Genomic DNA, 5000 nt, shown 5'->3' on the forward strand with positions numbered 1-5000 from the left:
AGACATCGGAGCAAATGTTTGCTTGAAATACTAAGAGGAGACGTCGTTATAAGTGCTCGTGTTTTGTGTTCTGCTGCACGTTCTATGATTACGAGAGCGCGAGAGCGCACGTGTGTATGTGCGTATATACGCTTTCCTAGATAAACACGTTGCACTCGAATTATAACGCAGCGCGAAGAGCGAACGTTACGTCGATGGCCGAGCGCGATTTGAGAGCTCGAGTACACACCTTCTCTCTTTATGTGCTTAGGTTTTCTAAAGCTGGTGGGAGAAAGACAAAGAGAGAGAGAGAGAGAGAGAGAGAGAGAGAGAGAGAGAGAGAGAGAGCACATGTTTGATCATTTCCCAAGAGCTGACAGAGAAAACAAAAGCGTCGGACGAAAGGACGCGTGGGCGGCCATTTCGTTCTTCTCCATCGGCTCTATGGTTTACACGAGAACGAATTCCTCGAGTACCTCTCTTTGATGCTAGTTTTCGAATTTATCCGACGTATATTAACCTTCTCGAATTTCTGCTTTATATAAAAACAATTTCATATATCGGAAGATGATGATTCGCCTTGACTATGACATATGGATGAGATCTATCGATCAAATGATTTTTCGAGAGAGAACGTTGGAAAAGAAATTTTAAATCCAGATTTTTAAACGGGATACTAGCAAACAGACTTCTCTCTTTCTCTCTCTCTCTCTCTCTCTCTCTCTCTATAAATTCGAGTATCGTCTCGATCTCGATTGAGAGCCAGCCAAGGCTGTTTACCGCGATGGAGGGTGGGGATAGTATATACGGAAGCCATTCCGGTGAGAGTGGATAAACTGGAAATCGAAACGATCCATCGAGTATCCTTGGCATTCGTCCATTCATCCTCTCTCGGCGAGAGCGAGCCAAGTGCCGTCGAACGTGCGAGTGGGATTTGCGCCGAACGTCCGCCGCCACCATCGCTTCTATCTCTACCTCCACCACCATCACCACCACCACCACCACCACCACCACCAGTATTGCCACCACCGCCACCATCGCCACCACCGCCGCCGTCGGCTGCCTGGAGGGGAAGGCGTGGCTCGTATACATTTATACGAACTTGTCTATCGGAGAACACGCGACAACCTATTTAATTAAACCTCGCTAATTTTCGACTCGTAAGTACTTACTTACATTCGCACGCGCGTCTCCGCGCGATTATTTTCTACGTCGATGTATAACACGTAGACATATGCTTGACGATACTACCGATTAATACGAACGATTACGATGCGATTAGAAAAAGATAAGGAAGAAAAGAAAACGTTCTCGTATCGTAATAAAGAAATTGTCATCGTAGATCGTAGGATCGTAGGATTGTACGGATAGGTATTCGTTTGTAGAATGAAACGTTGTTCCGAGAAAATTCGAAAGTGGAATCGATCTTCCATTTCGAAATAGATCGAAATCCGATAGATGTTGTAAATCGTCTTGGAGAAAGCAAAAGCATGACGAAGTTGAAGAGATAATTGCAAGGGTTTATGAATCCCGCTTAGTACTCATTAACTTAATGGAATCGGATCCTTTAATAAGAGATATATAAGATCGTTTTCACGCGCATATAATTGCTACCGGTATCGGTGAGAGAGAGGGGAGACTCGAGACTCGCGAGTTCATCGGGTATATCGTATTAAATTGCAAAGTATAAATATGAGAAGAGGGAGAGAGAGAGAGAGAGAGAGAGAGAGAGAGAGAAGAAAAGATAGGGACGGAAGAAACGAAGAAAAATAAATCGAAAACGTAAGAATCGAGAGTCTTATTACGATCGAGGGAGACGATTCGAGAAAAATAGAAAAAGAGAGAATAAACAAATAACTTAAGAGAAATATTTTTTCGAGACATTAAATATCGTAACGAGAAACGTTGAAACATCTCCAGTATACCCGAACGATCCTTCGTAAGCAAACATCGACGAAAGAAATAAATCTGATGGACCGCTTAGGGTTACGTAAGATTCTAAATAATCGCGTGTATATGGATCGGAAGAAAGATGGTCGAAGAAAATTCGGTCGATCGAATCTTGGCTTAACGATCCTTCGTCTGGAGTTCTTTTTACCAAAAAGTTTGGTAAAAAGAAAGATCAAGTCAGAGGGAGTAAGTAAGAAACCGAAGGAACGCGATGCGAGTGGGTGGAAGGGATTATTAATAATAAAAAGAAGGAAAAGAAAAAAAGGAGGTAAAAAAGTGGGGGGAGATCATCACAAATTGGTTTCATTGTTCGGCTAATGAAAGCAATAACTCGCTGGGCGTGTCGTATCTCTTGCGTGTATCGAGTGCGTGCGTGCGTGCGTGTGCGCGCGAGCGAGCGAAAGAAGGAGCGAAAGAGCGAGCGAGTAGAAGGGGTTGAATGCGTTGTGCGGTTCAGTGCGCACGCGTGCGAGAGAAAGAGAGAGAGAGAGAGAGAGAGAGAGAGAGCGAGAGAGGGATCTTGTGGCCGAATAATGTTACGCATCGATCATCCGCGTTTGCCAATTAACGAGGCGAGCCGTTATACCGTCGTTAGGACGTGCCGTATCTGTCCGTTCGCAGGGACACGTCCTACTCGTTCCGTATTTTAAACGTCGCGCGACATATGGTTGCGCGCGCGCTCGCGCTCGCGCTCACGCTCGTCGATGCGACATTTATGCAAATCTCGTGCTCGTCGTTTTCGTGAGCCGATTGAAAATGAACGTATCATTGTCTCTCCCTCTTCCATTTGTTATCATCAACTTTTTCATCTTTGCATTTGTACGCGTGTCTCTTTCTTTCCCTCTCTCTCTTTCTCTCTCTCTCTCTCTCTCTCTCTCTCTCTCTCTCTCTCTCTCTCTCTATCTTTTTCTCTCTTCGTTTTGTTTTCGTCGATTTGATATTCTTTTTTCTTTTTTTTTTTTTTTCATTCATATTACATTTAGAAGTTTCAGTGCCAGCAGAGGGACATACGTTTAAAGTATTTTAGTATTTTGGTAAGGCAACGAGAACTGAACTCGCGTGGAAAATTTGTTAGTATTTCGAAGGCGATCGGCGCTCGCGGTATATCGCGGGTGGGCGTATCTTCGTTTATATTCGTGAGCCGGTTCCCGTTCGACGTTTTATTGCGAGGGTGAGGCAGTATATATAGTGTAACGCGTTGCACCACGTTCGCGAGATCTCGCGAGAGAGAGAGAGAGAGAGAGAGAGAGAGAGAGAGAGAGAAAGAAAAAGAGAAAGAGAGAGAGAGAGAGAGAGAGAGAGAGAGAGAGAGAGAGAGAGAGAGCAAAGTTTGAATCGGACAAAGAGGGTTGCGCGTAGTAGGTGCACTTAGCGCCCCACCGAAATGATTTATTCGACGTTTACTCGCGGGCTTTAACTCTCATTAAAATAACCGTTGGTATCTGCCGCCTTTCCTCATCCCCTCTCCCCTCTCTTCTGTTTTCTTTTTTACATCTTGTTCTTCCTCTTCTTCTTCTTCTTCTTCTTCTTTTCTTGCTGCAGAGGAAGCAAGAGAGAGAGAGAGAGAGAGAGAGAGAGAGAGAGAGACAAAGCGACCGAAAATGGAACAGTCCGAGCGAAAATACTGCGACACGTCGGTCGTAAATACAAAGACGTTTCATTTTTTCTCATACTTTCCTTCCCTCTTCTTTCATAGGTATTATATTATCGAGCATGGGTGAAGTTTCTAATTTTAAGATTCCTCGACATCTCCGGCTATCGTATTACGCAACACAGAGTGTAGTAACGTGAGACGAAGGAAACGTCAGGGTAATTACGGAAGGAGAAAGGAAAGAGGGGATAAAAGAAAAAAGAATCAGTAGCGATTCGCAATATAGGTAGTTCTATGTCGTCGTAGAATATGACGATCCAACGCAACCCTCCGCGATATCGCTTTCACCGTAATTACTTCCCGTCTGCTCGCGTATCCGGCGTTCGCAGGTGCCGATGGAGAGAGAGAGAGGGTGCGTGGGTGAGAGGAAGAGAACGTCTACGAAAGGGAAGAGAAAAGGATGTCTGAAAGAACACGCGCGTATGTATGTGTGTACGAGGGTGTGCGTAAGAGAGAGAAGGAGGATGAGTATATTAGACCGCAGAGTCTAATACGTTATACGGCACACGTAGGAGCTTCTACGGCACCGTTCGACGCACCCCTTCTCTCACCCTTATTCTATGCATTCTAGCTATACATGCATCTTCCATGTAGCCGTTCTGACGTAATCTCTCGCATGTCTATGTATATGTAAACCATAAGAAGAAGAAGAGGAAGAGGAAAAAGAGGTGGAGGAATAGGAGGAGGAGGAGGAGGTGGCGGAGGAGAAAGAAGAAGCACGCACACAGTTCGACTCACACTAAGAGACACGTGGATCGGTAGACGTACACTCCTCACGGGTTAACACAGACACTTTGGTGTGGTACATACGCGGGATAATAAATATCCTTCGTCCGAGTCAGCATCGGCTCTCTTGATCTTTCATAGCCGCTCGTAAAGCTCCTCGGGGAGGGCCGTAAAATTTGTCGGGTATTTGAGATATCCCGTAGTCCTTCACGAAAACTTATCCTTCGCCAGGAAAGCATTTTCCACTCTCTTTCACTCTCTGTCTCTCTCTCTCTCTCTCTCTCTCTCTCTCTCTCTCTTTCTATCTATTGTTCTTTCCTTTTTCCTCGTTCGTGAATCTTTTGTTCCTAGCGCGAAAAATCTCGCGCGCACGATTTTTCATCGGGACGAGATAAAGGAGAGAAAAGTTATTCACCTCGTATTTTGAGAACGAACGTCGGGGGATGGTGACGTCGTAGAAAGGGTGCATAGCCGACGAGTATCGACGGATAGAGAAGATTCGAAGGAAAAGTTTATTCTTATATACCACAACGCGATGCTTATTAATTATTTCCAAAGGTGCTTCTTATCTTTTCTTTTCTTTCTTTCTTTTTTTTTTTTTTTTTTGTTGAAACCTACGTTTAATTACAAATTTCCTACGATAAACGTCGGCCGAGAACTTTCGGAGACAGGATTAATTCGTCGGGACGTAGAG

The 5000-nt window shown here is 44.6% G+C and overlaps 1 protein-coding gene and 1 long non-coding RNA gene across 5 annotated transcripts in view; one reads left to right on the forward strand and one right to left on the reverse strand.

Moving 5' to 3' along the window:
• LOC122628158 overlaps nucleotides 1–2347 on the forward strand; it is a 74716-nt gene extending 72369 nt beyond the window's left edge. The window contains exon 8 of the long non-coding RNA XR_006326987.1: nucleotides 2337–2347. This is a non-coding gene — a long non-coding RNA (uncharacterized LOC122628158). The remainder of the gene's footprint in view (nucleotides 1–2336) is intronic.
• The window catches only part of LOC122628150 (netrin-1-like), a 107366-nt gene that overhangs the window by 70511 nt on the left and 31855 nt on the right, over nucleotides 1–5000 (reverse strand). The window lies entirely within an intron of this gene.

This window comes from Vespula pensylvanica, chromosome 3 (genome assembly GCF_014466175.1).
Source record: "Vespula pensylvanica isolate Volc-1 chromosome 3, ASM1446617v1, whole genome shotgun sequence".
Classification (NCBI taxonomy): domain Eukaryota; kingdom Metazoa; phylum Arthropoda; class Insecta; order Hymenoptera; family Vespidae; genus Vespula; species Vespula pensylvanica.